Raw genomic sequence first — 24,796 nt, 5'->3', positions numbered from 1 at the left:
GCCAAAAGCACAGTTTTAGATTATGTACTCTTTCCCATCTCATAGTATGAAAGGGAAAGCTTACAGCAGCTTTTTAATGTTTTACTTCAGTTGCAAAAGAATTGTGAGGGTCATTCAGCAAAAAAGACTCAACACTGGTATAGCAAAGGAAATTTCAATGTTCCTTTTGTTCTAACAGCAAGAATTTTTGTTTAGGAAATAGAAGGAATTACAGCCAAACAGTTTAGCACTCTGCTGTAATTATGTAAAGGATAGTAACGCCAAGGACTTCTGGCAAGTTCCATGTACAGTGCTTGTAACCAAGATTTCTGCTAATGCGTCTATAGGAACATTGGTTAAGTGATTGGTTGAGAAAGAAGGATGGGGAAAGAGGTTATCAAAAGCGGAAGTTACAATAACATTTTTTGTCGAAGCAGTCGATAGGTATGTAACTCTTCTCAGCAAGATAAATTTTGCAACAGCTGTATATAACTAGTGGTTCTAGTCTTTTCATTACTTTCCTTTATTTGTCACTATCTGCAGATACCCTGCCTGGTAAGAGAAATGAAAATCCTGTAAAACAAATAACGTAGGGGAAATGACTTTCTGAATTCTACGAAACTTTTCATTTGTTAAACGAAAGCTGCATTGTAGTTGTTACACACCATATAGAAAATAATCTGTGCTCCTAATGCTTGCTATATTTCATCTGAGTTTTTTTACTAAATAAATAAACAAGTCTTTTTTATGCCGCATTAGTTACACAGTTGAAAGCATTACAATAGCACTGCTAGTCTGTTTCCCAGGTGACAATTCTTCACATTGGTTAGAGGAGAAGGCAGTGATTTCTCTAATGTAAAATTAGCAGAGCTGAAAATATTTTAGTAAATTTTACCTTTAAAAGTCACCATTAAAATGATATATAAACAGTAGCCTTGGAAAACATCGAAACTGAGTTGTCTGAAGTCATGTAAATGAATGATTCTTCTGGGGGCATCCTTGTCTGTAGTGATCAGGACAAAAAAGAAATATAATATATACAAAATCAACATCATTATAAAAAACAAATGCATCAAAAATCTGACAGTACTCTAGTATTGGAAAGAAGAGAAAATTACAAGAGTAAAGTTGATGTTACTAAGGGTTAAAGTCTGTAAAACAGTTATTTAAAAAATAATAGGTCAAAGACATTACAAACATACAAATGATAATTACCACAGTCAAAAATTCTTATGTGTTTTGCTAGTTGTTATTAAATGTGCATCCTCTGTGTCAGTAACTGATGCTTAAATGTGCTGATGTTTAAATGTGCTGAAACTATCAGAGGAGATGGAGAAAGAAGGCAGAGATAAAATGCTTGGGACAGCAAAGCAGGATAAAACTATACATTTGCTTATGGAATTGTCACCATCCTTATGATCATGTGGTAGCTGCCAGCTTAGATGCAACCCTTATGCCCTTTCTAGTTGCACTCGCCCAACTATAAGATGAAATTAGTGATATGTGCATGAAATGTTTGATTTAGTTTACTAATATTTCACAAGTATATTCCTCTTGTTAGCTGATGTGTGTTATGGGTATCACAGGTATCTGGTGTTGCTTTAAAAGGTTCCTAGCTGTAGTAGCTTTAATGAACTTTAAGGAGCAAAAAGAATACCAAATGCTTTGTAGTCTGGGGTTTTGGTTCGGTTTGCTGTTTTGTCTTTCTTTTCAAAAAAAAAAAAAAAAAAATAAAAATGATAGTGTCACTGATTAGGTACCAGATGACAGTGCCCATGTAACATAGTTGGAGTAGCAGATAAAGGCAAGTCATGGTGTGATCTCCAAAATATAACTGTGTAACTTAATGCATTCAGTAATAGATGGTGCTCCAAAACCATCCATCTGCCAGTGCAAGCCTAGAATGAGTGCAAGAACAGAGTCAATAAAGAATAGGAATCTGAGAAACAGACTGTTATGGCTGACGTATTAAGCAGTAATGTCATACTAACTGCCTAAGCATCAAATATTTGGTAGCTGTCATAAAAATATGGAGTTTTGAGGTGACTGAGTAGGATGCCAAGATCGTTCTTTTCCAGATGTTTTGCAACACTTCTCCCATGAAATATACCTTGATTTCATAATCTAAAATAAAAGCTAACAGAATACAGCAGAAGGTTAGAAAATCTACCATGCTGCATTTTGCTCAAATAAGAGGGAATGAAATATCTATTTTTGTTACTTTTCCGTTGAGACTCTATCCATTTCCCTTATGTCTAAAACTTGAAAATGGTCTGCTGTATTGTCTTCTCTCTTTTTATACAAGCTAGTGACTAAAAACATTATGGGCTTTAAGAGCAAAGTGAATAAAATGGGAATGGCCACAAAGGTCAATGAATAGCGTTACTTATGGCAAGCGTCATTTGTTTTTTTTGTGCAAGTTTTTTTGGGATTTGGTTTGTTGTTTTTTCTTAATGTCACTATTGAATGTTAGAGGTGGAGATTGTTTTGGTTGGGTCTGGGTAAAGAGATTGATACAATCTATCTATGTCTGAATAATATTGACTGGTTGATCTATATAAATATACATAGATGCTTTTGCAGTTCTTCACCTGACAATTTCACATATTACAGTACTATATATTTAGCATTCTTTGAAATCTTTTTGTTCTGCTGTAAATCAGGTAAGGGGTAATAGCTTCAACATAATCTTCATGCACACTGCACCAAGTATGCACATAATATTATTTCAGCTCTTTGAATACTGTACAGCATGTGGACAGAAAAATGATGAACACCAAAATGAATATGTAATGAGTTCATGTGGTCAAACCCATAAACAATACTTTGCAATATGCAATCAGTTTTTTTATACACATATCCAGTAATCTTGGCAAATGAAATGCTGAGTAAGTAAACTATTAGGAACCATTTGGAACAGTTTTGTACTAATTTTTTATTTTGTGTTTGTGCATGTGTGAAACATTTTTTCTAAAATTGTTTAAAATCACTTCTAGACTGACTTGCTGTGCTGTCCAACTGGCTAAGTGGTTTCTATTACTATATCAAACAGCATAATGACATTTAGAAAGGAAGAAGGAGCTGTGTGGCAGTGCTACTTTACTCCCTCCTGAAGCCTCACAAAATGTCATTTGTGTCATGCTGAGTGCTATTTATTTTAGAATAAGAGACATTTACAGGTTTGACTCCTAAAGTACTTTGAGACAGACTGCTAAAAAGGCACAGATGAAAAATAAACACAAGAATTACATAATTTTAATGCAGTATCACTAATTTCCAACAGCTGCAGAACCACCCTAAGACTACAGAAGGTTGTCTCAGACTACATGATGTTTTTCTGTGTCTTAGTGTGTGGTTTCAAGATACATGAAAGCAGATCTAATATTGTGATCCTTACTAAAAGGGCCATCTTAGCCACATGCTATTGCTGCTTGCCCTGCATTGTTTAAAGTGATGGTGTGTAGTAGGGTTGAAAAGTAAATCTTCATCAACGAAGCATAATTTAGTTTTTGGGAGATCAATGAGCAAATTCAACTTGCTAGGCAGCTTTAGAATGCTTTCTGCTCACTAGTTCATGCGTTACATTTGCAGCTTCCTAAACTGCTATTTGTTTCATATAAACATAGCAACAGCCAGCGAAAGCTGGGGGGGGAAGGAGTGTTTTGTGTTCTGTGGTCCGGATTTGTTTTGATTTTCTTTTTGTTGCCTTATTTTCACTAAGCCTTTTTTTTTTTTCATGTGTGGCACTGTGCAGCATAATGATGTCATAATGACTTCAGCTGGGAAAGGATTAAGCTGCAAAAGCCGATAGACTTGGTCATTTTTTACATCCAGAAAATAATGCAGAATTAACATTATCTATGTAGTCGATAACCCTTGCATCTCAGGAGGTTAATTTTTAGTTCTTTATGTCATGTAGAACATAACAAAAGACTTCCACTGTTTGCATCCTACGGAACTGAGGAAAGAATGAAAAAAAACATGTTCATGGAATACCTTATATATAGACACAGATTCTCTTATATAGAGAATTTCATTCTTTGTTTAATAGCGAATGAAATTCATCATCCTCCATCTGTTCACAGTTGATTTTAGGTGTAGAAGTGTCTATTAATATCTTCCTGAGATTACTTTATCTAATTGTATGGTTTCCCTTCAAAGGTAGCTGATAATTTTAAAGTGAAATTGGGGTGTTGCACCTCTGTGTCTTTCCAGGGTAACTCAGAAAATCTGTATTACCAATGTATTATCTTTGTGTTTATCCTAATTACTAGTTCTTGATCAAGAAGTGTTGCTTAGCAGCATGTGAAGGTGAAAGCATTTAATTCAAAGCATCGTAATAAATATAACAATTTACAGCAGTGCTTGTGGTAAATGTGATATGCACACTGAAGAACTTGAAAGAACAAGAAGACAAATTTGATGGTTGTTGTAGAGTGAACGTGAAGACGGAGAAATAATTAGTTTATATGTTTTGGTGCAAATACTATGTACTTTTGAAGATCCATGGCACTGATTGTAACTCTCCTGTTTTCCAGCCATTCTCATCTCTGTGTTATGGCCAGCTCAAGGCATGATTCATTGATGTATGATACGTATTCCTAACTGCTTTTTAAGAAAATATGTTTATATTTAAGAGCCTTATTTTTTCACTGTTTATGCTAAGCATAGAAATACCTCCATCATTTCTCTGCTCAAGATTCATTGGCTTTCATTCTTTGACAGAGTTGCCATTGTGAACAACGTGGGTGGAGTGCCAGAAGTGCTTCTCAACTTTACAGACCTGAGCTGTAATTTACTGCAAACCTTGACTTCTCACATGTGTGGGGTCTCTTAATTGATATGTCTTAGTATTTAGTCATGAAAGCTTAATCACATGTAGCCATGTTCTGCTGCAAAACATATACTGCACAATTTTAATGGGACTTGGAAATACATGGCTCTTGATTTCCTACTGGAAGAACATTACTATTGTCAGATTAATGTTATAGCATTTTGCACTGTAACAGCCAGAGATTTTAGGAAAGATTCAGGGGGAGAAGTGTTCACAGTTGTTTTCGTGGATAACAATAGATTTCAACTAAATAATATATTTTTAACTGGCTATTCTCTAAATAAGAGGTGAAAGATATTTTTTTGCCTCTTTATTCTGTTTAACATTCACTTCTGTACTTGCAGTTACGATATGCAAATATTATTGTATAAAAAATAAGTATAATGAAAATTTTTTGTTTCTGTTTAAAAATGTTTTGTTTTGGCTAATTCAAATGGAAACTGTGCTTAAGCTGGAGAAGAAAAAGACGACTATACAAAACTTCACCCAAATCCCACTTTCTATTCATGTCTTTGAAATATTTACAGTATTTGAATCACTAGACTTTGGTCATACTTATTTAAATGACTATATATATATCATTGTGGGCACAAGCTAAACACTCATTTTTTACCTGGATTATGGCACTTAGTCCCTTACTCTCAAGACAAAGACTGTTCTATGGCTACATCGACACAAAATAAAACCCATCTGAAGGCAGGTGGACTGTCTGAATGCCAGGATAACAGAGTGATGTGATGTGGGAGATTCTTTAGCTGTTACTGGCAGTTAAAGGACCTTTTAACTGCAGTGGCCATGCTCCATCATAACATCCAAAAACTAGGAAAAAAATTAGTATCACTGAGCATTAAATGCTTTGGCAAACTGTATTACTTTCAGTGAGCATCAAAATCTGTCCCGGAAAAATCCATCAGAACAATATTGATAAACCTGAACATGAGACCATCCTTATAGCAAGTGACAAAAGGTAAGCTCTTCCATCAGTAAGTATAACAGAATTAAATTAGAATTTTATTTCCAACCATATTCTGTAGTAACCTGCCTTTTTTGTTAAAGTTGTGATATCTTAATTTTCACACATCTCTCCTATCACTTGGAGTGTTCAGAGATGCACCTTTGATATTCTGCCTGTTTATCTCTACTAGTCAGTGGATTGATGTTCATCTCCTTCACAATTTTTGATCTCAAAATCAGCAATTCAGATAATGATGTTGATATTTTTTCATTGCTTCCACAGTAAGAATCAATACACACAAATAAACCTGGATGGTGGGGGGGTGTGTGAGTTACATATTTTGCACATTGTGTGCTGTGCAAATATATGTGTTTGTAATTTCCCAGCATTGCATTGTTGATTTTGCCTACTTTAAGAGTCTCACAAAGTCTCCTGCACAGCTCACTGAGATAGTCTTCTGTATTTAATATCTTTCTTGAGGGCAGAGACCACTGAGAAAACAAATAGATGAGGTCTGACCATAGACTTTTCTCATCTGAATTTTTCATAGTTAACATTAGTTATTCCAAGACTTTTTTTTTTTTTGAGTGAAAGCAAATATGAATCCAAATGAGTTGCCTACATTTGAGAATCAAAAGATGTCCCATAATGTATCTGCAGCACTTAAATGAAAGGAAGAATATTGTGCATGTAATGGTTTTTAATGACTAGCAGTTGCCTAAGAAGATAAACTTTATTTCTGGCAGTTCCTAAGTAAAGTAATTTTAGATTCAACCTCTAATAAGTTGGTATTGATTTTTACAGTGCCCAGGTTTTGAATCACAAAGCATGAGTCAGAAAGTAAGATAGATATGTATGTTTTGCTGAAATACAACAATTCAACAGTCAGCAGAGACAGGAGGGCTTGCAGTGTGAGAGTCAATTGCCTGCATTCTAGGGTAATCTGTCCGCCATCATATATCTAGATTTAAACAAGGTGATTGGTGGAATTGAGTCTCTATGCAATTGCCCTAGTGTAATAATTGTGCTTGCACTGAGAACAAAGTCATGCATGTTCTACTGAAAAGAAATAAAAATAGAGAGGCTTAATAATGAAAATATATCAGGAACACATATGCCACTTGTACTTATGCTTGTATTCATTCCTCCTTGAACCTCTGAGAAAACTGGTTAACAGCTCTTATTTTTGACTGAGTTTTTGTGCTGGTTTTGTCCTTGGTAAAGGATCATCATTGTACTCCGACAGCCACCCTGAACCATAAAATATGAAAGAAATGCATATAGTTTGTTTGATGATCAGTGTTCTGATTGGTGATCTTAGCGTAGGGAGTCAAAAAAAATCTTTTTGTTTGGGAGTGGCTATGTTCCTAACTGCTGCTTCACTCTAAAGTTAGAGTAATATAAATAATAAATCCAAATACAGTTTTATAATTGGGGCATTTTGGATATTCCATCAGAGGAACAATTACATTCTATTCCAAAACAGCTTTGTTTCTTATTTGAGTGGGCCTTTGAATGTTACTCTGCCAGTGCACATCTCTCCATGGTGGTAATCTTCAGGCAAAAAGAACCTTTGTATCTTGGAACTTGACCTCAATTATTCCAAAGACAAGTGTTTAAGTGCCATGAAAAGAATACTGCCAGTGATAACAGTACAATGAAATTGATAGTAAAAAATCAGAATATTTCAGCCTGTCATAATTTTTTGAAACACAGAATTACAAACCTGAACTGAGCTGAAGTGAAATCCTCTTTTAAGATATAATAGTTCAGGCTCCAGATTTGCCTAATAGTGTCTACTGAAAGGACCTTTTTCTCTAAATGTGCCTACTTAATTAATAACATAGTAAACTGTAATGGTTCCTCTAATTTCACCAGAGGATTAATGTGCTGGGAGTTGAAGCTATTCTTTGAACCCTGGAGACAATTGCTGCAGTCTTGAGCAGTGGCAAATGGACAAGTCATAAGGCAGATACTTGTAGTGTTGCTGCCTGTACTCTGTCTCTTAAATTAATATATTTGTTCTCTTTTTGCTGAAAAGGAGTTTGGCATGATAGGCTGTTACTCCAATACCTCTTGGGTCAGACTGGCCCTTCTTGGACTCTGCACAGCTGCATTTTCTGAAGACAATAGGAAACCAATAAACCAATAAGAAGAGGGATAACAAGATGGGTAATAAATATCTCATACCTCATCATACTCTTTGCATCTGAGTGCAAACAGCACTTCCTGTTATAGTGTCCTCAGGCGTGTGCTGTCCGTATGCTCCAAAGAGTACTGAGCACGTGGAGCTGAATGCAAGTCTGACCTCCTTTCCCTACTGCTCCAAGACAACATTGTTTGACTAGACCGGTGAATAATATAGTAGTCACTGATGCACTAAGCATGAATAATTCAAGATAGATTGAATTTTAAACTACTGAGAGTATCCTGGAATATAGATGAGCAGAGGTGGGGTGTTAAGTCAAATGCATGGCACCAAGGTACCAAACCTGAGGCAAAGGCAATACCAAGCATTATATTTGCTGTGCTGAGTGTGATGTATATCTTTAACTAGCATGTAGGCAAGAACAATAAAAGGAAAGCCGATACAGACAAGATGAAAAAGGTGCATGTGTTATACAGAGCAATTCATGCCTCAGCTGAGGGAGGCAAAATAGCTCCTGTCCCATGACAAACATCTAGTGTGTCCCCTCAGCGTTACTTCTCCTAGCAGATTTCAGAGGCTGTCCAGTGTTTCAGGGCTAAAGGAAGAGGTGAATGATCTCTTCTTGGCACTGTTGATTTGCCTTTGCCAGATGAAACATTTTTAGTGTTTTCCCCCACAGAGGCCAAACAAGTACCTTTTTCAAAAAAATTTGAAGTTTGGAGAGTAGTTACTTCTGCCTCTCAGTAAAAATGATACAATTTTTTTGTTGTTGTTTTTCTTGTTTTTTGTTACAGGTATTGTTACCTTCTCATATTCCTGTTTACTCATGTAGTATAAATTTATTCCAGTTTACTTATCTTAAAAAATCATAATGATATATGTCAATATAGTGAACCCAGAATTACTAATACTATATTAATGTATAATAGTGTACAGTGTGCAAGAAATTAGTAAAATGTGTTCCTTTCATCATATATCACTAATAACCATAAAAATAAAATAAATAAAATCCAGAAATTCTCAAAAGAACACAACAGATTCAAAGGCTAAAACCATGCACAAGCTTTCAAAAATATTGAAGACTTGTAAGCACTGTTTCTGGTTAATCTCTATCATTTCATCTGAAGTTTCAGCTTCGGATTTTGATTGCCCCACCTCTTTTTCAGAAAGAAAAAGGCAAACAAAGCCTCACCTATGATAACACAGAAAGCCATACAGATTTATCTTTTTTTTTTTTTTTTATAACCCATTATGGTAGTGAAACATTTCAGTAATTTAAAACGGCTAAGTCAGCCTAGACATTTTTCCTTCTACAAATCTTGAACTTCAGAGCTCTCTGCCTTAGAAGCAATAATTCTATTTGCTGTAATAAGTTTTATGGCCAGATTTCTAAAGGATGTAATAGCCACATTTATAAGAGGACAAATACGTTAGTGTCAAATCAATAACTGCAGTTTTCTGTGTAGCTTCTTAAAATGAAGATATTAATCTCGTTGCTGTCAAAAGGAGGTGCATATTTTTCCAAAATACCTAGTATGTCTTGATTTGAATAATGACCTTATTACCATGTGTATGTATTATTTTAACACTCAATTGTAAAATTCATTTTATTGTTATATACTACTTAGGTTATTTTTATGTATTCCAATACTTTGTTATACTGACTTTTCAAATCTTTAGATTTTAAAGAGGCAGTAGACATAAGGACTGTATTATTTAAGCACTGCAGCCTTTGAGGCATCCGTAATACAATGGTGTTATACTCTGAGATCAAAAGGCCAGCAGTTCTAGAGTAAGCGCATCCCTCGTGGATTAATTATAATGAAATTACTAATTTGGAACACTATGCCAGAGCTTTGACACTATCCAAGGTGCAGTAAAAATTTCATGTGAGCTTTCTTTACACTGGAAGAAATGCTGCAGTGGCAAAAGATGTTTTATTTATAGCAACCCTGTCTATACAGGAGATAGAAGAGCTACTGCTCACATTTTGAGAGGCAATATTTTCACTGTAGGTTGTAGCTATCCTTCAGCTACATTACAGCTTTGATGCTTAAAATAGATGCACAGCAGAGGAAGAGCAAAAATGCACATAGCTCTTACCTTCATAGATCTCAACCTTGAAGGATCTCTTGAAATCTAGGAATTCCCCTTTTGAATATTGTTAGAGACATTTTTAGTTTCAGAAGTGAAAGGGGACACAATACCTGAAAGGTAGAATATCTGGGTTTTCTGAGAAAATCCAGAGAACAATGGTATTCTGGAAGATTCCCAAATCATCCCCAGACTGATGAAGTTGTTGGAAATTACATCAGACCCAAGTGTACATATAAGTAAGACTGCTGGATCTCTGTGTTTCCATGGAGACTTCTTGCCTTTGTGGCTAGAGTCTGTGCTCCTAATTTAAGAATAGAGTAGAAGTCCAGCTTAGCCTGTTTTATGTGAAGTTGTTTATGCAACTCAGGAAAAGTTGAATTGTTCAAACAAAATACTACTAGTATAAACCATGGATTGAGATAAACATTTCAAGCGGTTAAGAGGAGCATAGAACTTGAACTGTATAGACCAAAATTGGTATGTTGGAAATAAGAGTTAAAGAATTACTAGAAAAAATATTCAGTTTTTCTGCCTTCTGAGTTCTCTTCTCCCACCTTAACTTGATTTGTGCTTTGAAAAGGTTAATTCCTCTGCAGTCTCTTGGATCATGCAACTGCCTGGATGTTTATCCCACTCTAAGGATAACTAACACAAGGCTGGAAAAAGGAACCAGGTGACAAATCTTCATAGTAAAAAAAAAAGATCTGAAGAACCGCTGATATATGGGAGCTATAGCTAACCTTGACATGAAGCGGTCTTTATTCTCTCACTGTGTTTTGGGTTTTTATTAACGAGGGAGGGTATGCTGTTTCCCTCTTTCACCTGTCCTAAGAGAGGCCTAGGTTAACTAATCAAGAGAGCATCTTATGCCTGAGAGTGATGCGGAGCAAGGGTCAAAGCAGCCTTGATATTAATGCAGATTTGTTAGTTCAAGCAACATGGTTGCGCTGTGTTGTCCCTTCAGCAGTGAGTTCACATCAGAGGTCCCATCAGGCCACCAACACCAGAAAAAAGTCTTCATAATTTTTGAGTCTTCTATTCTTCTATTTAGCATAATTTTTGTCTTATTTTCCTCAAAGTAAATAAAATGACTCTACAAAAAGCATGATGGTTAGTCCCAAATGGGTAGGCCATTAGACTGGATGTTTTTTTATGGCTAGAAATGAAAACTGAATTTCACTTTAAACAGATGTGAATGTATGTTTATTTTAAATAATAACGAAGCACTTTAGGTAAATTAAATAAGCATTCCTAACACTGTGGATGAGTTTCCAGAACTACAAGCAAATGCAGACAGTAAGTATGAGACAGAAAATAAAATATAGCTTACAAAGAATTTCAGAACTGGGTACCTATAATTCCATTTTAAATACAAGGGAGCTCTAAATTCTTGCCAGCCTCAACTATGTCTGTCTCGCTGATCCTACTTTGATCAGTTTCAATCCCTAAATCACTTCTCTCCCACCAGCCACTTGTCAGTTTAACCATAAGCAATGCAGACTTTTCCTTAAGTTTCCTTACATTTGTGAGCATGAACTTTGCTATATAAGGTATGTAGTCTGTAACATCAATTTAAGCAGCCTACAATTTTGACAGAAATGCCAGCAGATTATCTATGAGCTATGTAGGGAAAAAAATTCTATATAATCTTAGAGGTTTAGTTGCAATGAACAAACAAATTTGACTTATTTTGCAATCCAAATTAACATAGTTGTGACTGTGCCTCCACAAAACTTTCACCATCTTCGTCTTGGAAGTACCAATTATTCTACAGCTTTATTCAAGATTTCTGTGTGGCTTCTGATGCAATATTAATGCTTCAGTGAACCATCTACTATTGTTTTTCTTCACAGGAAAGCAGTAAAATAATTCCAGACTCTGGGATCTTCTGATAATCTAGGAGCCCCCTGCTGAATAAATGTACTGCCAAACTATTATTAAAATCTCTTTGAAAAAGTGATTTATTGGAAAGACTTTTCTGTAATGGAAGTTCAGCTTAGTATATCATGAGCCCTGTGGGAAAGCCATCCGTGATTTTGCCAACAAAATTCCCTGACTAGCTTGTTAAATGCCGAAATGACATTTGTTTTCTATGCAATGAAACTGGGAAAAAAGACCAGAATTGTTCTCCATAAAATGCTTAGAAATCAAATTAAATAAATCTACAGCAACTGTTTGATGGTTAACAATTTTGAGCTACAACTTGGTAGTTTAGAACAATAGTTATTGGTACACAGTATTCCCGAGAACAAACACATTATCCAGTTGCTTTATTTAAAGTGGTCCTAAGCCTGTTTTAAAGCCAAAAGACACCCTATTTTTCCCAGTGCTATCCACCTCTCCTCCCCATGCAAAAAGACACACCAGCTTAGGACTTGCTATTCTGTGCTTAAACTTTATTTCTACGTGAATTTGATAAGTGGATTTTGAGAATTATGCAAAGAGGGGTTTAAACCATTGCTTCATGGAGAACAGTGTAGAAACATCTCAGCACTTATTGTGGAGTTCCGCAGTATGTGAAAGAGGGACTTTTTAAGGTCCAGAAGTAGTAGACTTGTTACCACAGAAATTTGCCTAAGCCTTGCCTGCTATGCTACATTAAAAGTCGCTTAATGGACTTTGCAGTCTGATCCATTAGATGGAATTTCAGATAAGGCACTTTTGAAAACACTTCTTAGGTTAAATTTAATTTATGTCAATGAAGCATAAGAGTTTCCCATTCCAATTGGCTGTCCTAGAACTGATTTAATGTATCTCAATATTATTGGTAAAACGTAATATTGGGATAGTTTTGGGGAAAGGGACAAGGGAAAAAGCAGGCCTGGGAGAGTTAGTGGCAGCTCTGGGTTCAGGACTTCAAGGAGGAGAACAGTACCTAATCCCTTTTCTGGAATAATTCAATTACTGGAATAATTTCTGTTCAGGATTCACTATAGCCATTTCCTTTTCCACATAGCTGTCTTCCTTCTCACCCCTTCCAATTAATGTGCAAGAACACTCCTCCAGTTCCCTTCTATTTGCTTCCCAAGTTGCTGTAGGGAAAAATCCTGTTTCTTGTTTTACTAGAGAGAGGGGAAAAGATAAAAAATAGAAGAGAGGACGCTTCTGCACATTGCCTTGCTAACAAGATCACTAGAAATCTGGACAGGTGGTAAGTTATAGGATAAGTCAGATTTCCTGTAGATAAACAAATCTGCCATGCCCTCCTGCCTTCTGCTCTGTGCTGCTGAATTGACATAAATAATCACAGTTTAGGAAGTGACTGATGAATGAGACTCATCATTCGATGCATGTAGCTGTTGTTTGAGTGAAAGAAAAGCAGTATCTCAGGACAGCTTGATTCAGATGCTGCTGCTTTTTACTAACTGGGTCTGGGATGAAGGGAGCTGAACACCAGTAGCTGGCTTAGGGTGGGTGCAAACGCTTGTTTTACTGCTGTTGTCATTTTGCACATCAAGTGGTACAAATACGGTGGCAATCAGCATATTTTTGCTAGAATAATTACATGCCCACTAGTGGCCGTTTTGTACAGACAGCACTAGCAAGGTATCACCATAAGCAGAATCGTAGCAATAGCACAGAGTGTAGGTAGAACAAGCATTTTTGCAAAGGATCTGAGTGTAAAGGAGTAATCTGTTTAATAATGCTTAGAAACTCATCTAACATACTGAAGTCCCAGTCTCTAATCAATGTATTTAGCTGTCATATTCAAACATGGAGTTTTTTAATCCCTATTCAGGATTTTGCAAAAGGAGTTGTATTGCAGTAGAGCCGTACTGACACCAGGAGGTTATCAGCATTAGTAGTCAAAGATGTATGAGCATGGAAGTATTAACATGTCTCACAAAAAGCATTATAAAAGTGCAGTCAGTAAAAAAAAAAAAAAAAAAAAAAAAAAAAAACAAAAAAAAACCCAACCCAAAACCAACCCAACCAAACAAAAAAAACCCACAATCCAAAATGTCCACTTGCATTGCAGTTTTTTTTATCTCATGTTGTATTTTCAGGATAGGTATCTTCTTGGGGTTTTATCTGAAGGCTTTTCAGCTAACCCTGCATATCATGTAACCATGAGAATGAGGACCAAACTTTTCTTTTGATAGTCATAATAAAGTGGTATTAGCAGAAGGTATTAGCAGAAGGAGGTATTAGCAGAAAAATCTCTATAAGAATAAAATAGAGGATACATTCAAACAAAGGGTGCACATCTCAAATTCTAAGTGATAATGTCCCATGAAGAGGTGGTTCTCATCACTTGCAAGGCTTTTTTTCTCCCCTGTCAATTAAAGTATGCTGCAACTGGCTAACTTGTATCACACCTGCCAGCCATTGTTTATGTTGCTCTGTGTTGCAAAAGCAGGAGAGAAGAGAAACAAATTGGAGCTTTGCACCACTAGAAACCTCATTTTAGAAATTATGATGATTGCAGATGCCTGTGCTGGTACTCACTACCCAAAGTCATCTATGCCATTTGCAGCGGCAACTGGTCAACTATTCAACCCCTTGAATATCGAAGCAGAAGTGGTCAATCAAAAAAAAAAAAAAATAGAAAAGAGAATGTATAAATTTATGAGATGGACAGGAACCCTTTGGAATTTAGGGGAAAGCCAGTTTTTACCTGAGGGAACTGTCTTCTTTGTAGAAATAAAAACTTAAATGTAGGAGTTTGCAGTTTGGGTTAGAACACAACCAAAACCTCAGGAAATAATCCTGGATTTCTTTGTTTAGAATCATAAATGTGAGGTTATGATATCTTCTTTAATATCATGTCCATATAACTCTGTCTCAATCAGTGATAATCCAGCTAATAATTCTTAATTCTTAAGCAGCACAGTAAATGGAAATGCAAATCTTTTTGAGGTCATGAAGCTGTATCTCAGCTAACTGGACTTTGCAGGGTAAATCAAAGAGTATAAATTAGTATTACAGCTGTTCATTGAGGGTAGAGACTACCAGACACAGTGATAAGCATAAATATTGTGATGCACCAAATATGACTGTAAGTTGATCATTGTTTCATACAGGATTTAGAACTTTTTCTCAATGATTACTTGGTTGTGTCTTTGAATATAGGTTTGTAAAAATACGGTGTCTTCTTTGATGTTGCACACTGCAAAGCATTGCTAGGCATTATGACACAAAATTTTTGGTTGGGTAAGTAAAAATTGCTCTGTCACCTGGAGTTAAATTATGAAAGATATCTGAATGTCAAGTAGCTTTATTGGTCAATGCAGGGAATAAATGTGAGCTATTAGTATCTGTATAGTGTCTATCACAGGGGATAGAGAAAGGCAGTTTATTTACTCATCACTTATTGAAACAAGGATATGTTTTTGGTGGCAATACTTGCACTGAAATGTGGACTCCGTGCAATTAGATAGCCCTAATTCTGGCATAGTATTGTTCGGCAGCATTTGTGCATCAGAACAGTTTTCTCCTGGGATTTCATCGCAGCCACTAGCCCGAAGCCTTCCCCCGCGCTGCCACGAGGTGGTGAAGTCGGCTCACAGTTTGCAAAGTCAGTGCTCTTCCCTGCGTGGGAAGAGGATTCCTCCTCCCTCGGCTGGGTGACACCTGTAAACTCAGCGGGGACCAGTGGCTGCTTCTCGCCGAAGGACTAGGTCCAGCCTGCATGGGAGGTTAACACAAGCCTGCTCCCTGAACGGGCTTAAGTTGTACGAAGTGAAACTTCAGCTTCCAGTTACTAGCTCTGCATTTTTTCTGATTGAGACATACTAAATTCCTTACATGAAATTAATCATGAATCATACTCTAGTAAAAAAGTGAAAAGCAGATTTGAAGTAAGACTGCATCTCACTCTCACTGAAACCTCTATTTAAAATCTGTGTTGTAAGATTCCTGTTCACAATTTCTCTTATTAAAAGAAAAAAATATGAAAAAAACATGTATTCCACACACATAAATAAATGCTAGCTGCTTTTTCTAAACTGTCTGACCTTTCTGATTTGTAGAGATAACCAAACATTTGCTAATTCCTCCCAACCTACAAGTTGCCCCTTCTCCCCTACCCCTACATTTATAAATGATTGGTAACAAAAAATGCAGGGAAAAGAGAACAGTTTTGAATTTTATGTGTTTGGGGGGAGGAGAACACAGGAAAGGAGAATTTAGGTGGAGAGGGTTAATTGTCAGTGCTGTATAAAAAGGTTTCTATCCTTTGGTAGTGTTAGGTTAAAGATTAGAATGGATGATGTTAAGGGTCTTTTCCAGCCTAAACAGTTCTATGATTCTATGGAAATGTGCTTTAGACACCAGGTTTCCATTTCAAGTTTTCCAAATATTTAACCAAAAAAACTTTTTATTTTAAATTTTAACTATAACAAAAGTGAGTAGCCAAAATGCACTTAGATAGAACACTCTCTGAGCAAAAATAGGAGTGTTTAACTGGAAAAATCCCATGAGAATTCAGCTTCAGGTTTGGTTTTAGGGGAGCTAGAATGTTATAAACTCTCAGAAAAGCTGTAAAATGTTGATGGCAGGTTGGAAATGGAATGCTTGACTCACAGTTCTGTGCTAAAAGCAAACGTGCAAACAAAAAAACCCCAACCACAGTTCCCAACCCATGTAGGTAAATAATTTTTTAAAAAAGCAGAAATTGCAGAGAATGCTGCTGCAGGTTTTAGGTTTCAGGGGGAAGGGAGGCAAAGGTTACACCTTTTGTACTTCTTATGTCTATTTTTTGTCTTAAATGCCCTAAATGTCTTGTTTTATTGATTGCTTAGGTCTAAATGAAGGAAACATCCTTTGCTTGTCTTCCTTCTAGTCAACTGAGGTATATATTAGGATTTGCATCTGCAGCGTTTTTCTAATATTCTACTGGGGATCATGTCCTTGCTCCCATGAACACTTGCAGCCACTGGGTGGAGAACTTGTCTAACAAACTGTCTTATTATGACAGAGTGAAAATCAATCCGACTGTACTTTGCTGGCTGGGCAAATTTGTCTAATACAGGTCATATATTAGGCTTTTCTTTTTCAGTGGTCAACGTGGTTCAATTTCCAGCTAGAACATAATTTGCACAATAACCTGAAGTTGAAATTAATACTAAGAAACAAGCTGTACTGGGCTTAAGAAAAATCCATTAAGCTGTCTGCATTAGAGGAAGAAGCTGGCCAATGGAGTTGAAGCACATTTGTTATACTGTAAGAAGAAAGTTTCAGACAAATATCACAGGAACCAAGATGACACTCCAATAACGTAACTTTAGGTTTAATCTTAACTGCATATAAGAATATTATTATGATGATTTATTTGTAGTGCTATCTTGTCTAACGGACTCAAATGAGATCACAGCCCCACTGTGCTAAACACTCGTATCCAGCAGAAGACTGTACCTTCCCATTGCAGCTTTTTTTTTAAGTAGATAAAAGTAAGAATTTTCTGGAAGACCGAAGAATGAAGCAAAGTGGTAAAAAATCTCAGAGCTGCTCCTTGGCAAAGCTAAGGATAGACTCTAGATTTCTGATTTTTGATCTTGTGCTCTTGTTGCATCACAGCCTCCATGATGTCATTTTGTTAAATGTTATTTAAAACCAGAGCAAGCACACCAGACTTTGTGGCAATACTAAGCAAAAAATTGAAAATAAGTAGGTAAAGATAGCTAAAGAAGTTAAACTTTCTATAAACAGGTTGGGGAAAGGGGGAATCTTTTTTCTTTTTCTGGAGAAAGGCACATGTTTAGCTGAAACAAAAGGCAAATTGCCAGCTCCCATCTTTTCAGTAGCAGGGAGAATATGCAATGGTGTCCGGAGGAAAATTTGTTACTGCCAGTGAGCTATGAAGCAGAAGTCAGCTCTACTGAGGAAAAAGAAAATGCTTTAATGAAATCAAACTGCTTTTCTCATGTGTATTCTGCAAAAAGGTTCAAATTCCAGGGAAACATTTTCATCAACTTATTGGGTGGAGTGATATAATACCTAATACAATATACAGACTTTTGTAAGACAGGGCAGATCTCTGGGGCTCTAGTGGACCTTGTTAAGAACTAGATACCTTGCAAATTATTACTTTTACTTTTTAAATATGGGTGACACCATAGCTCTCTAGCTGCTACTTAAAATAATCTCCTTTATATCAAGTCAGGGTATTTCTATCACAAAAGTCTTTTTGACAAAAAATGTGTCATATCATTGAATAGACTAAATTATTAATCCAGGGGTTTTGTATTTACATGTATGTCTTTGATTTAGAAATACAGAAATTATTCTGGGACAGATTGCATCAGCTTTACTCCTCTGAAACAATAACTTCTGCTGCAAATCATCTCAGTTGTAAACAAGAGCAAAGTACTACAGAAAGAATTATAGATCTGGCAATATTAGTGGCAAAAAACTTTGAATGGAGTTTGAAGAGCTGCAAATTCCATCATTTGTTATAGATAATATTAACTGGCTTTCTGTGGGTGCCTATGCCATATGTCTTGGCTTCCTTATATATGTGTATGCTTTGCAAACAGCATTACCCAATTAACTGTTTACTTGCCGTCTAGCTGGACAAAGATATTATTGGTAATGATTATTCAAACAGTAAGTTCATGTAAGTAGCAAATTGGATGAATATTCAAACTATTTTTGTATCTGAACAAACCAACAAAAAATCGTAATTGATTCAGATCAAATAAAGGTGTCTCTGTTCTTCCTCATTCAAATCAGAAACTAAATTATGCCAGGTTGTGCTAACCATAATATCCATATTATGAATATACAAAGCAAGAAGTATAGTTACAGATATGCTGTATTACTGATAGAAATAATGTTGCCTTTTACTTTATAGTTCAGGGAGAATAAAATAATTGTTCTGAAGCTGGGAATCCAAACTCCTCCTCTTTCTGAGTGAAGTAGTTACCCTGTAACTACTAATTAGCCACACTTTAGTTGCTGATTTTGTATGGCATTTTCTCATACGAGAGGTGTTGAAGTTCCCATACCAATATTTAAATATGAATTTACCTTAGAATAAAAGAAATACATATTTATAACGCCCAGTGACCAGAGGAAATATGTGTTCTATTCACTGGCCTAAGAAGTGAAGAGCTCAGGAAAACTCCCAATATGGCATTTTTAGCTCTGTGCCAAGCAAATTTAAATTTGGAGTTTCCCCAGAAAACAGTTTTGTTGAAAACAGTCAGTAGATGAGGGCTGCCTTGGAGAAGCAAGATAGAGATAAGTCCCTTCACGCTGCCATCCTGATATATCCCTTAGGAGTTTAAGGTATGCAGTTATACAGAGGTCCCATCTGCTAAAGGACTGAAAGAGCGGTCATAAAATTTCATTACAGAACAATAAATGAGAATAGGTCTGGATTCAGCCATAGCTGTGTGACTAAGACCTGTTAGAGTATTCTACCACATCCTTTTAGCAGCACATCACTAACAGAACAAAAGTTGATTTTCCTATGTTCTCCTTGCTGGACTTAACATGCCCTGCCTGTCATTCACAGCCATGTTTTAATTTAGCTCCTTCGGTTTTGGCCAGTTTGGAGAGAGAACACTGGAGCTTAGGAGGTCACCTGTGTGTGTCTGTTCTGTGTACTGCAAATCAGAAAACATATCCAAACAAGAGCATAGAAGACATCGTCCAAAGCACAGAGATGAGTTCTAAGCACTGTATTTTAGACAGCTATTTTTTGTATGCACAGGGACCTTTCTTTTAAGTTTCCTAACTTAAACTAGGAAGGAGTAAGTGGAGGAAGGGGAAGGGGGAAGGAAGGGAACATGACATGACAGGCTTTTACTGTTGATACTCTGAAAGGAATTGTGGAGAAATTTACCTTTTCCTGTTAGCTGTGAGGAAGAACATCAAGCTTAGTGTTCAAAGCTGGACAGTGAGCAGTCTGCCTGCATTTCTAAGTACTCACACCTGACTGAGGCGCAGAACGTTAATGGCAAGATGCCTATGGCCCCAAATATATAGATATGAAATCTATATATTTGTTATTACTCCACCAGGGACAGAGATTCTGTCTAGATTGTATGTTGGGCTGTGCAGAAAAAAGAAATATAATCAACTTCTGGCTTTCTGTGCGTGTTCAAACACACTCTCCCCTTCCCTCCCCGATGTATAGTTGTCATAGTGTAAACATTCTGCTAAATATTTCCTCCACCTGCTTCAAACAATTAAAGAATCATCTCTTAACAGGAAAAATAAATGTACCAAATGTCACAATGCCTCAGGGGGATCAAAAATGATAAAAGAAATGCTGTAACATCTATTTTTGATCCAAAGGTAAACAAATGAAATGATGTGTGTACGTGTATATACACATAGATTTACTCCATCGGTCATGTAATTCATCACTGAAGCTATTGGTTAACGGAGAAATTACAGTTCCAACATATTTTCCAAACATTTAAACCTTTCTCATAAAATTATTTGGGGCTGAAAAATGTCTCCTGCTCATTCTCAAGCCAGGTCTCGGAAGTGAATTTTCTCGGAAGATTTCATAAAAAAAAATGTTCTGGGGTTTTATTTTCACATAATAACTTTGAAATACATTAGCTGACATTTTCCAGACACACTTTTGTGCTCAGCAGCTCAAAAGAAGCCCTTATTTCAGGAGATGGACTAGATGGCTAAAAAAAAAGAAAAAACTTTACCTTTAACCATTCTTGTTGCTGCATGAGGAAAACAGTAATTTGGATCTGGTTGAAACACTCCCATTTTATGACGCATAAATCTGCTAGTTTTTATTGTCTCCTTCTTATAGGGCTAAATTTTGCGAGAAAGTGTATATCAGCACTTTCTAGTGAAACTAAATATATGCTTTTCTTTGTAGGGAATAAGGTCTAGATTTTGCCTTTCACTGGTGCAATCCATGGGAGGTAGTTCAAAGAGAAAAAAGGAAAGAAATCGTTCACTGTTTTTTCTTTCAGAGCTTCCAGAAAGTGATCTTTAGAATTACAGATGGAACAGGAGGGTTACAAATAGCTCAGGCTCCAGATCATGTGTGTGGATGTCGAAGGAATTCAGATTGATAATTTGAAATTTAGCAATCTCCTGGAGGCCAAAAATGAGGGCTAGCTCATAGGAGTCCCCAGAACCATGTGCATAGAAGATATTTATCACTCTACTTTGTCATAGTTAACCTTATCATTTATTAGATGCATATGTTGCTTTGTAACATTAAGCTGTTAGCTGTTAGAGAGGACCCTGTGTATGTACTTAACTGCTTCCTCCGTGCCTACCTCTGTGACTAGGCTGCACACTCTTAGCTAGTCATGGGACAGGAAGAAATAATCCATAACAAACCCTGTGCTACACAATGCTTGAACATCTCAAGCTAATCACAGCATGAAAGTACTGATGAATCGTTTGACTTGGAGGCTTCAGTTCAGTTCTAGCTCCACTGTTGATTTGGTCACATAGCTTGGGATATGCTTGAATTAGCTTTACAAGACTTAATGCAAGCATGAAGCATCTTGTGTCCTTCCTTCTCCTAAGGGCATATTGACCTGCACCAACTCCCATACTGCTGCAGCTACATTGCTACTCATGCTATCATTGTGATAGAAAAAGCTGGCTCAGGCAATCTTATGCTCCACTGCAGTCTGCATCCTAGACACGTATTGCCTGCTTCTAAAATAAGGGTAAGAAGAACAGCAGAGGTCTTTTGAGGATAAAGATATGAATGATTATGAGATTCATGGTTTTGCTGAGGCACAAGCCTGCCTAGAGAGAATAGAAGGAGTTGCAGTCTTGTAGAGCGAGAATGTACAATATTGTTGAGCAGTGGCCTTTCTTTTTGATGCTGTTCGTGGCTAACAACATTTAAGGTGCTGACATTTGAATCAATAACTAGTCATCCCTTTTCAGAATGGAGATCATTAGATAATGGAAATGACAATGGAAGACAAAAGTTGGACTCATCTAGCAAAATGAAAGCATTCTTGTCAGTGGTATTAGCAGAGATTTCAGAACTCTTTCCTTAATCTTCAGAATTTTTGCTACAGTTCTAAAAGGCAGCTAACCTTTTCCTGGGTTCTCTGCTTAAATGATGACAGATCTTCTTAGCTGTCAGGCTCGATTATCCATTTAGAGCACTTTATCAATCTGTCTGGCTTGCATGAAGAAGGTAAATACATTAAAACCTTAAACCATGCAGACTTCTCTACCAAAGAGCATGTCCCTGATGCCATATACAGGACTCCAGAATCAGATGATTTCAAATCTGTTTGCTTTAGAATGAAAGTGAAAAAAGGAAAACATAATGAATGGATTAAAAAGTGCCCAGTCAGAAGGTCATGTGTCCCCAGCATCATCTAGTAACTTCCAGCTGAAATCAATGGAAATCTCCCTATGGTTTCATGAAACTTACAGAGTCCATATGGATCACATGATCATTCCTGCATTTACAGTTTGAGTTAAAGCTCGGGCAGTAGTAATTTCAAAAAGGGCTGTTGCTATTGCAAGCAGCCATGCAAATATTTGTTGCCACTGAAGGCCCATTTCCATTGAAGCCGGTTAGAAAGTGGAGCAGAACAATGCAATGAAATAAATAAAGATTTCATTGTGAACTTCAGTGGGTACAGTATCGGGTTGCCAAAGCAGTTAAAGTGCTTTTTCTGGGTATTCTCGGAACAGCATCAGATTTTTACTATAGAATGCTGAAAAGGATGGAAAAATTTAATATCTTGATGTTTTAGGGTGCATTACTACATGCACTTCAGCCTCTTCCTCGTAGGTTTGGCTCATTTTTCTGAAGCTTTAAATAGCTAAAAAATGGCTTTCCTATGTTGCCCGAATATTCTGTTATATTCTGTTCTTTCTTTCTGGCATGTATGATATAGTGTAATGACATCACATCCATTAAATCTGTCTTTCTTCCTTTCAGAATCTTGTTTAAGGTTAACTGAGGCACAGGGGTTCTATTTCATGTATTTGATGCTATTTAAACTGCAGAGCTCTAATTCATAATGACTTTAAAACAATGAAGAGATAACCAGCAGCTGGGTCACAGAAGCTGATACAAGGCTTCTGCACTAACAATACTCTATACGTTATACATGATCGAAGGACTTTTCATTTCCTGAACTCTTCCTATTGCCAGGCAATGCAACCTATACTTTGTTCTCTTAACATAACTTTGCTGTTTTAATGAAGGCTGCTGATTTGGCAGTAAATAAATTAAATTTAATATTAATACCCATGTTAACTACCTGACAAATGACACCTACAGTGCTTCTCACAGTTAATCTTTTCTTAAGTAGATGCTGAACTGGGGTGAATATTACGTATATATGTGTGTATATGCATATATACACGCACACATATGTATACATCATCTCAAGAAATAGAATATGAGAAGACTGATTGTGATGCTGCCATAAAAATACTTCATATAATTAATTACATTTCTCCATATCTCCATTTATGAATGTAAAATGAACTAGCCAAAACTTGAAAACTACAACATTTTTCAGCTGAAAGTTTCAGAGAACAAACCAGCTCTTAAAATATTTTAAAGTAAGTGATTATACATACTAAAAGTAATTTGAAAATGTCAATTGGATATCATATAATTTAGGAGCTTCAGACAGGTTGTTATATTGTGTAAGCCATGAGATTGAGAGGGTTCCTTTCCAAGCTGTTTTCCAGGATTTGTTGTACTCAAGTATTAGACATGATACTCCTCCAACCCAAAGCCAGATATGTTCCAGATATGATTATTATTTTCTATTGCATGCAAGAAAATGAGGCTGTCCTTGAATACTGAGGTAGTAAATCTTGACAGCTGGAGATGCTGTGTTCTTATCTTTGGCAGCAAAACTTGCTCATGTCCCTACACTCTAGATGAAAAGTACCCAAATTGTAAGGATGTTCAAACATAAAACAGCTGAAAGTGTCCATGATGAATCACAGAACAAGTCACGATGCTTAATGTAACCAATAGCTACATTATAGAAACCCAAGAAGAGGTTAAACAATGTCCTCCTATGTGATCATACTACAACCAGACTTACCTTTCCTCTCACCCCAGCCTATCACCCCAGCCTATCACACCGCAATCAGCACTAGATGCCAAGCCTTTAGAAAGAGGATCCTGCAAGTAACTATGTAGTGTTTGACTAAGACTGATCTAAGAATCATTGGAAAGCGTAAACTATGAACTGTGCTTAATCTGCCCACAATATGAAGAGAAACAACTAGCCCACTGCAAAAGTCTATCTGCATATGTGTGCGTATTTGCACATCATGACTGGAAAGAAGAAACTCACTTGTCATACTAGAGTATCCTCTCTGCCTTGGGGATATCTTTCTTATGGTATCAGTGACTCCGTCCTTTGAGATTTTTAAGACCTGCTTTTGTAAAATCTACTTTGAGCAGTAGCTTGGATAAGGGATTTACTGAGCTCTCTCTCTTCCAACAACCTCTGTTTTGTGATCCTAAGGAAATAAATAGCTGGTTACTTGTAGAGTGTCACAAGAAATTACTGTGCTGTACTAGAGAATGTATTTGTTTCTCTGTAGCATTGCTTTCTTTGTTTTGTTGGGATTGGGGAGTGTGTTTGTTTGATTGTTTGTTTTAAATTTTTTTCTTTTTTCCCCCTAGAAACTAGCAAGAAGGAAAATTTCTACAATAATTTTACATGGTAGCTTTTAGTTTCACCTAGGTTTTCATCACAATTACAGAATCATTTATTGAAAATTCTTCTCTTACTGAAAAGTAGCCCTAAAAATATTTATTTAATAAAGATCCATTAACGTCCTGCTGTTTTTTCTTCATGTGTTAACACCAATTTTGTTTTACTTCTTTTTCTCTTCA

This window comes from Psittacula echo, assembly GCF_963264785.1.
Source record: "Psittacula echo genome assembly, chromosome: 2".
In the NCBI taxonomy this organism is placed as follows: Eukaryota; Metazoa; Chordata; class Aves; order Psittaciformes; family Psittacidae; genus Psittacula; species Psittacula echo.
This window is presented reverse-complemented; position numbering follows the sequence as displayed.